The sequence below is a fragment of the Pleurodeles waltl genome, chromosome 12 (genome assembly GCF_031143425.1).
Source record: "Pleurodeles waltl isolate 20211129_DDA chromosome 12, aPleWal1.hap1.20221129, whole genome shotgun sequence".
Taxonomy (NCBI): Eukaryota; Metazoa; Chordata; class Amphibia; order Caudata; family Salamandridae; genus Pleurodeles; species Pleurodeles waltl.
The window spans coordinates 4,300,168-4,310,060 of record NC_090451.1 but is presented as its reverse complement, the minus strand read 5'-3'; the positions used below and the strand labels follow the sequence as shown (position 1 = coordinate 4,310,060).

Sequence of the window (9,893 nt, the reverse complement as noted above, 5' to 3'; positions counted from 1 at the left end):
TCAATACCGGACTACACCAGTCCAATCCCTAAACACCAGCACACAACCTCACAATTAGAAGAACCAGTGAAACCATCGACAGCCTCAGCCGGGCGCACACTGTGTTCGTCGCTTCCAACAAACTGGGAGCAAAACTCTCCTCTTTGTCAAAAAGTAATAAGCGGCCAAGAAGGTGACAGATGTGTGTTATAATACTGGAACACCACACATACACAGCATACACATAATACAAGTAACAGAAGGTGACATAACAGCAGATGATAACAGATATGTTGGTTCACTTAAAAGCTGAAGTAGGATTAGTTCATAAGAATGTCAAAAGTGCCTTTGAATATACAATATACAATTGTTCACTTGCATTCCCCGGGGTATCTCAGTACCTCTGAGCCTTGATCCCAACGCTTGATTTTTTGTCTTAAATATTCAGATGTGACAAGTTAAAACCATCTGCTCTGTATATGCGAAGATCCTGGAGGGGGCTGAGCAGAATGTGTCAGGAAGGAGATTAATGCAGAGCGAGGCATGCAATGTAAAAAGACAGGGAGAAACAGAGCCTCAAAGGGAAATGTTATTGCACCCAAAGGGTCCTCTCCAGATGGTCTCACTCCGCCAGTCTTAAGGGTGAAGAGCGTTGTATACGTGTTTGTGGTCAGTCATTGTTTAGTCACGTGAGTGTTTGTGGTCAGTCACGTGAACTAACTCAACGCACCAGTAAAATATGCGAAAAGAAATCTGAGGGACAATCTAAGAAATCTGCAGAAAGAAAAGAGCCTAAATGTAAAATGCTTACATACATCTCATGAAGTACCACGCACTGTGTTAATGTACAGAGATCCATAATCTTTGCTTTGAACCCTTCTTGAAATATAAGTTGTCTGGTCTCACATAAATGCATCGCACAATGTGTGCATTACGGCAGAAATATTTCTGATGAATCATATCCTTTATCAATAATGACAGGACTGTAGAATTTCACTAAATAAAAAGGTTAGGAGTCCTTTCCCGTGGGACACAGTAGAGATCCCAGTGGAAAAGTAGTAGGCCTGTAACTCTGTGGTCGAAGGTTCGAAGCCGTCCTCTGCTAGTCATTTTGACTTTCAGCAACGTATTTTCATTTAACAGTTGATGGTGAGTTCTCTATTATCTTCAGCTGAAGGAAAACGTAATATTTTATTTTCCATTCCACAAGCGGAGAGAATGATTCATCATATGCGGCTATAGACTAATACAACAGCGCCATCTACTGTCTATCAATGAAAGTATCCTACGCACAGTTTAGATGTAACAACTAGAAGTGTGTCGGGGGGGTGGGGTGAGGTAAGGCTGCTGATATTCCTGTTAATATAATACAGGAATACAATATAATACAGAATTGTATTTTCGTTGCTCAATGCAGCTAAAACACTTGTATTTTTTCCAAAAGGTACATTTGTGCTCACCATCATAAGAACTTGGCAACTCCCTCGCCACCCATTTCCTGCGAAAGATCGAAGACATCCACAGCAGCTTCAAACCCCAGACCCACCAGCCAACCACAAACCCAACACACCAAGCAGCACCAACGTCCTATGTGCCTGGACCCACGTCAACAACGAAGACACCATCAACACCATGGCCTCCATCCACTCCGGCTCCCCCTCGGACCTCAGCCCGCACCAGATCTTCAACAAAGCAAGCAACATCATCGCCCCCCCCCCCCTCCGCGCCATCATCACCTCCTTCAAAACAGCCACCTTCCTGAAGAGCTGGAAACACGTCGAGGTCAACGCCCTGTTGAAGAAGCCCAATGTGGACCCGGATGACCCCAAGAACTACCGGACCATCTCCCTCCTCCCCTTCCCAGCGAAGGTCACAGAAAAAATCGTGAACAGCCAATTATCCCACTTCCTGGAAGACAGCAAAGCGCTCGACACCTCCCAATCCGGATTTCGCAAGAACCACAGCACTGAAACCGCACTCATTGCTGCTACAGATGACATTAGGATCATGCTTGATGAAGGTGAAACCACAGCGCTCATCCTCCTGGACCTCTCCGCAGCCTTCAACACCATTTGTCACCACACCCTTCCAACACTCCTCCACAACACCGGGATCCATGGCATGGCTCTCGACTGGATCTCTTCATTCCTCTCCGGCAGAACCCAGAGAGTCCGCCTACCGCCGGACCTGTCAGAACCCTCCAAGACCATCTGTGGCATCCCCCAGGGATCCTCCCTCAGCCCAACACTTTTTAACATCTACATGGCTCCTCTCGCCAACGTCGCAAGATCCCACCACATCAACATAGTATCCTACGCAGACGACACCCAGCTGATCATCTCCCTCACCAAAGACCCTACAACCGCAAAAAACAACCTCCACAATGGACTTCACGCCATCGCCAACTGGATGGAATCAAGCCGCCTCAAGTTAAACACAGACAAAACAGAGATCCTCATCTTCGGCAGCAACCCCTCCGCTTGGAACAACTCCTGGTGGCCTTCCCCCCTTGGAGCCGCACCCACACCCACCACTCAAGCACGAAACCTGGGAATCATCTTGGACTCAGCACTCAGCTTGACTCAGCAGGTCAATGCAGTCTCCTCTTCCTGCTAAAACACCCTTTGCATGCTCCGCAAGATTTTCAAATGTATCCCCATCGAAACTAGAAAGACAGTCACCCACGCCCTGGTCAGCCGCCGACTAGACTACGGCAACGCACTCTATGCAGGAACCACAGCCAAACTACAAACGAAAATGTAATGTATCCAAAACGCGTCCGCCCGACTCATCCTCGATGTCCCACGCCACAACCACATCTCTGCCCACCTCAGAGAACTACACTGGCTACCCGTATCGAAGAGGATTACCTTCAAACTCCTCACCCACGCACACAAAGCCCTCCACAACACAGGTCCGAACTACCTCAACGACAGACTCACCTTCCACACCCCCACCCGCCAGCTCTGCTTCATCAGCCTCGCGCTCGCCTCCGTCCCCCGCATTCGCCGCACCACCGGCGGAGGAAGATCCTTCTCTCACCTCGCCACCAAGACCTGGAACTCCCTACAGCTCCACCTACGCCAGACCCAGGACCTCCTAACTTTCAGGAAATGCATCAAGACATGGCTATTCGACCAGTAGCTTCCCCCGTGCCTTGAGACCCTGGTGGGTGAGTAGCACGCTTTCTAAATTACCTGATTGATTGATAATGTATAAAAGCATTATAAATGATGCGGAGCTTCTAAGTACTCATTAGAAGCAGGTTTGTTCCAGTTAATCCATGTGAGCTTGATCCACATTTATGTTTATATAAAACAAGCCTTTTTAAATGCAATTTTATGTCAAGACCGGAGGCTCCTATTATGCGTTTCTTTTCTTGCTTTATTTAATGAGCAGCAGTCAAGAAACTACAAATCCCATAAGGCTTAACATCTGTAGCCAATGGGATTAAAAAGATAGTTCAAAACACACAGAACCAATAGTAATTACGATATGGCATTATGACGTCACTTGACTGCAAGCAGTCCTCTTTTCTTGCTGCTGCTGTCGAGATAAGTCGCATTTTCTTTTCTCCTTGTTAATACATTATCTGATATTTTAATGCTGTTGGTTTGTAAATAATAATACTGTATTTTGGCCTTTGTCATGTTAGACGGCAAGTTGCCGCATGTTTATATCCGACTCCGACCACTCGTCAACTGTATTTTTGTTGTTTGGAGCTGAGCCCGTCAGCTCTCAATTTATTTCTGAATTTCAGCACGCGTCGCGTGCGTTCCGCTTTTAGGCATTCCTTTCATGCCTTTCCAGCTCACGGAAACTGCCGTCTGTTTACATTTCTTCCGGCCCTCTCTCAGAGGGTTTCCAGCCGTGCGCTCCAGCTGACGCCGGCTTTGTTTACTTTAGACGCACGGCGCGCGCGTTCAAAAATTCCGAACATTCTTTTGCCTCAGGCAGCAACCGTCACTCGGTTTGCTCCTGAGGTAGAGACGTCGTATATCAGAGCGCTTCTGACGGCATTCTTCTTTATTATCTAGAGCAACTTTAGTGGCTTCTTTTAGACCAGGGTTATTTTATTAACCCTTTCTAGTCCCTCTGCTTTCAAAAAGACTCCGTTTTTTCTCGCTTTTGGTCTCCTGACTTTTCAAAATTAATTTTTTCAATTCTATTTTATTTCTACATATTTTACTGTCTTTAAAGACATAATGGAACCTGGCAATTCCTCTATGGAACAGAGTGTTTCCTCTGAACTGGAAGACATGAGACATGAACTTTGTGATTTCATCAGAAGCTCTGTCCATCAGGCAGTTTCTTCCTCATTACAAAAATTATCAAAAAATCTGGAGAATAACCTTTCTAACTTAATTTCCAAATCGGCCCAGACTGCGGGGGAATGCAGTACGCGTCCACCAGCGAAGCCAGATATGGGGACGCATATGGAAAGTGAGTCCTTCTCACGTATGCCAGAGGACGCGGTTCCTCACAAGGCTCCTGCCAAGGAGTATAACAATATGGCGCCAAAATCTTCTCTAAAACGAAAATCTAAAGAACGCAATGTTCTCCCGGTTATTTCTCCAGTTATTCAAGATACAGACGAAGATATGCCTGATGTAGATTCAGATTCTTATTTATCTGATAAAGACGATGATGAGTCCTTTTCCATTCCTCCAAAGAAACCAAAAATAACCTCTGCTACCCCTTCTCTCTTTGACTCAGAGGGTTTTCCTATGTTCGATCCCTCTCAAATTCATCATCCCAATTCCACGGAGTGGTTTCCAGCGGACCATGTGGGTCGTTATGTGGCACAAAAACTATTTTCTCCACTAGACAAACAAACCAGGTCCAAATTAAAGTCTGAATGTCCTCGTCCCGTACTTTCCAATAAAGCCACTATCACTCCTACTATTGATGAACAAATGTTGACTTTCTTCACCAAACAAGGCAAGGACCCGCGCAAGGGCGTAGATAAAGCTTGGTCCTCTTGCCAAGATAAACTCTTAGATATTACTGGGCCTCTTACTAGAATTTTCGATCTTGTGGAATCAGCCAGACTAGACGGGTCCTTTCTGGACCCAGAAGAGTTATCTTTATGGATTCAGCGTTGTTTCTGCCTTTTGGGAAATGCAAATTCTTCCTTTATTCACGAGAGACGTAAAGGTCTACTTATTAAACTTGATCCCAAACTCGTCAAATTGGCAACCGTTCAACCTCAGTTCCAATCGGATGGACAGCTTTTTGGAGACTCCTTTATCAAGGACCTCGGCAAATATGTTGCTACTTTCACCTCGTTAACCAAAGCCCAACAGTCCATGAGAAAAATGTTTCACCAGCGGGTTTTTGCCAGGGCCGGTAGAGGCAGGGGTCGCTTTACCGGCCGCGGATTCACCAATCAAGGCTCCAGAGGTTATTACAGCTCCTATCAGCAGGACTTTAGACCTCAGTTCTACCCCCAACGTGGCAGAGGATACCGTGCCAGGTCGACCAGACATTCCAGAGCCACCAACCCAACAGGTAAGCCTCTTTGTCGATTCTTTCCCGACAGGAGGTCGTATTTCCCATTTTCTGTCAAATTGGCATGCAATAACAAAAGATGCTTGGGTGTTAAACACAGTTCTAGGTTACAAAATAGAACTTTATTCTACTCCTGTCCAAACTTTTTTCCAACCTCCTCCCCAATTTTCTACAGAAATGGTTCATCTAATTTCCCTAGAGGTAGACACATTGTTACGCAAACAAGCGATTGCGCCCACTCTTCCCCTTCCTTCAGGTTTTATCAGCCCAATTTTTCTTGTTCAAAAGAAAAACAAAAAGATGCGTCCAGTCATCAATCTAAAACATTTCAACCGGTTTGTAGTATACCGGCATTTCAAAATGGAAACAATCCTCCATCTCAGAGATATTCTCCTCCAGAACGACTGGATGGTCAGATTGGATCTACGGGACGCTTACTTAGTCGTTCCGGTTCATCCAGAATACAGAAAATTTCTCCAATTCCAATGGTTAGACAAAATGTATCACTTTACCTCTCTGCCCTTCGGTCTATCGTCGGCCCCATGGTGCTTCACAAAACTCATGAAACCCGTGGTAGCTTTTCTAAGAGCTCAAGGGATAAGATTATTAATTTATCTAGACGATATCCTCATCCTAAGTCAATCGCCTCAGACTCTCATACTCCACCTGCAAACGACTTGCTCTCTGTTGGAGCAATTGGGTTTCATAATAAACAGAGAAAAATCCCTTCTTATCCCTTCCCAAGTCGTAGAATTTCTAGGGTTTCAAATCAATTCCCTCTCAGCGTCCCTTCTTCTACCATCGTCAAAAATAAAATCCATAAAATCAGAAATTCTACAAATTCTCCGAAATTCCCTCATTTCCCTCCGAACTCTAGCCCGAGTTGTAGGTCTTCTCTCCTCCTCCATCCAAGCAATCTTTCCGGGTCCCCTTCATTATCGTGCCCTTCAAAGATTAAAGATTCAACACCTGAGAAAGGGGCTTTTGTATTCCGATCTCGTTCCTTTGGACATAGAGTCTCGCACGGAGCTTCAATGGTGGATAGACCATTTAGCTGCTTGGAACGGGAGAAGTATTTTTCCATCAGCCCCAGATCTTGTGTTAGAATCCGATGCAAGTCATCAAGGCTGGGGGGCCCGCTGTGGACCCATCTCGACTGGAGGTACATGGTCAAGCGAGGAGTCCAAATTGCACATCAATTGTTTAGAGATGCTTGCAAGCTCCTTTGCAATCAGAAGTCTTGCAAAGAACAAAGTACATTGTGCAATCCTGCTCAGGATGGACAACATATCTGCAGTCAGATATATAAACCATCTTGGGGGCACACGATCCAAACCTTTGGCAGATCTAGCCAAGAGCTTTTGGGAGTTTTGCCTCTCAAACCATCTTTCGGTACATGCAGAGTATCTTCCTGGGACTCTCAACACAGTGGCGGATTGGCATTCTCGTCACCTTCGAGACTCCAGCGATTGGAGACTTCATCCTTCCGTGTTTCACAGCATTCAATCCTTATGGGGCCCTTTTTACATAGACCTTTTTGCATCCCGACTCAACACACAACTTCCCCAATTTTACAGCTGGCGCCCAGATCCCTTAGCCTTAGCATCAGATGCTTTCTCTCAAGACTGGTCGTTTTCCCTCAACTATGCCTTTCCTCCTTTCATAATGATCAACAGGGTTCTGGCTCAGGCCAGACGTCAACACGCCTCTCTCTCTCTTATCGTCCCGTTTTGGCAATCTCAAATTTGGTTCCCCACTCTTTTAGAAATGTCAATAGATTTTCCCTTGCTAATTCCATCCTTTCCGGATCTGCTGCTAGACCCTCTTCACCGTGCTCACCCCCTTATTCTGAACAATATCCTAACCTTATCCGCTTGGAAAATATCAGGAATCCCCAGTCTTCCCCTGTCATTTCGGCAGAAGCTTCCCATTACATCTCAAGCTCCTGGGCCCCAGGCACCAAAAAAGCCTCTAAGGCGGCCTGGTCTCTATGGGATTGCTGGTGTGTGGGAAGACAAATTGATCCCTTTTCAGCAGATGTTATTTTTGTCGTAAATTTTCTAGCCTCGGAAGCTAGCAAAGGTAAAGCATTTCGCACTATCAATCTTTACAGATCTGCTATCTCTTCCAACCATATTCATGTTCACGGGAAACCAGTAGGCGAGCACCCGTTGGTCTGTAAATTATTGAAGGGAGTAAAAAATTTTCTAAACCTCCGTTACCAAAATACAACCACTTGTGGGATGTTAATATTGTTTTGAAATATTTGATTGCATTACCAGATAATTCAAGTTTATCATTAAAGCTTTTATCTGCTAAATTAACAATGTTATTATGTTTAGTTTCTATTAAACGGTTATCAGATGTTAAGGCTTTGGACGTCTCCAGCCGTCAATTCACCCCGTCGGGTGTGTTGTTTTCGGTTGTAAGACGCACTAAGACGAATTTGTCATCAGTCTTTTATCCCTATTTTCCTCTTCAACCAAAATTGTGTGTAGGACAATGTCTCAAAGTCTATGAGCATAGAACCGCAGATTTGAGAACATCCTCCTCCCAACTTCTCATATCTTTCAGAAAACCCCATAACCCTGTTTCTTCTGCTACACTAGCACGTTGGGTAAGACTGATTATGTCCTTGGCTGGTATTGATGTTTCCAAGTTTGGAGCTCATTCCTCTAGGGGGGCCATGGCTTCCAAAGCCTTTTGGGCAGGTTCCCGTTTGGAGGATATTCTAAAATCTGCGGATTGGTCCAATGATAATACTTTTAAAGTGTTTTATTGCAAACCAATTGATAATGCTTCTTTCAACGTGATTAATATGCTTTAAACTCGCATAATAGGAGCCTCCGGTCTTGACATAAAATGTAGATTTTCCTAGTTTATGACGGAAAGTCTTAATTTTATTAAAGACACGGAGGCGAGTATTATCCCACCTCTTGTATAACTTTGTTTTCCCTCCCTTTCTCTAGTTCCGGCTTCAACCACTCAGACAACGTCCTAATCAGATCCCGTCAGGTCATCCAAACATTTCGTTCCCTTCAGGACTTGGATCATCCCTGTCGGTTTGGCCGGACCACCCTCGCTTCTGCAAGCTCCTGGACTTTTTCTCTGATGTTTTTGCTTTCCTCATGGCTCTGTTTATTCTTTGCTTGTTGTTTCCTTTGTTCACAGTTAACTGACTTCATTTGCAAGAAAAGAGGGCTGCTTGCAGTCAAGTGACGTCATAATGCCATATCGTAATTACTATTGGTTCTGTGTGTTTTGAACTATCTTTTTAATCCCATTGGCTACAGATGTTAAGCCTTATGGGATTTGTAGTTTCTTGACTGCTGCTCATTAAATAAAGCAAGAAAAGAAACGCATAATACTCGCCTCCGTGTCTTTAATAAAATTAAGACTTTCCGTCATAAACTAGGAAAATCTACATTATTTTTTAAATTGAGAAACTAGGGTAAATTCCCATTAGTCAATTTGTGAGTATAAAAGGACAACTTTGTGACCCCGACGTGATTTGAACACGCAACCTTCTGATCTGGAGTCAGACGCGCTACCGTTGCACCATGAGGTCTGCTGATATATGAGGGCAAAGGATGATTGACAGGTAAGTATTGAGAACAGTGATGAAGTGTAGCTGAGACAATGATTTCTTGCTTTTCAAACCTTCCTGAGGAATTAGCGAGATTAAAGTACATGAAGCTATTCTACAGGCCTGGCGCTAAAGTAAACATTTACAATTAATTCAATAACACAGACCATCCATGCGTTATGTATTACTACATTTTCATGACCCCCATGTACTTGCTTTGTTGCTCGCGCTGCTACTTTATAGACCTGTCAAGTGTGACATAGACTATGAAAAACACATTTCTTGTATCATCAGGAGTGAAAGATCAGACATTTGTAACACAAGTCAGCCGAGATCCCATAAACTCAGCAAACAGCGTTTTGTGTTAACCCCTTCGCTGCCAGGCCTTTTCCCCCTCCTGTGACAGGCCTTTTTTGGCATATTTGGAATAGTTCTCGCTTAGGCCCTCATAACTTTTTGTCCACATAAGCTACCCACGCCAAATTTGCGTCCTTTTTTTCCAACATCCTAGGGATTCCAGAGGTACCCAGACTTTGTGGGTTCCCCTGAAGGAGGCCAAGAAATTAGCCAAAATACAGTGAAAATTTCGTTTTTAAAAAAACAATGGGGAAAAAGGGCTGCAGAAGAAGGCTTGTGATTTTTCCCCTGAGAATCGCATCAACAAAGGGTTTGCTGTGCTACAATCACCAGCTTCCCAGCTTTCAAGAATAGGCAGACTTGAATCAGAAAACCCAATTTTTCAACACAATTTTGGCATTTTACTGGGACATACCCCATTTTTACGATTTTTTTGTGCTTTCAGCCTCCTTCCAGTCAG

The 9,893-nt window shown here is 44.5% G+C and overlaps 1 long non-coding RNA gene across 1 annotated transcript; it reads left to right on the top strand.

Annotated features, from left to right (window-relative positions):
- Positions 1-5,407: 5,407 nt before the first annotated feature.
- LOC138267699 (uncharacterized) lies at positions 5,408-8,855 on the top strand. The gene is made up of 2 exons (XR_011199851.1): positions 5,408-5,490; positions 8,460-8,855. It is a non-coding gene; the product is annotated as an uncharacterized lncRNA (long non-coding RNA).
- The last annotated feature ends 1,038 nt before the right edge of the window (positions 8,856-9,893 follow it).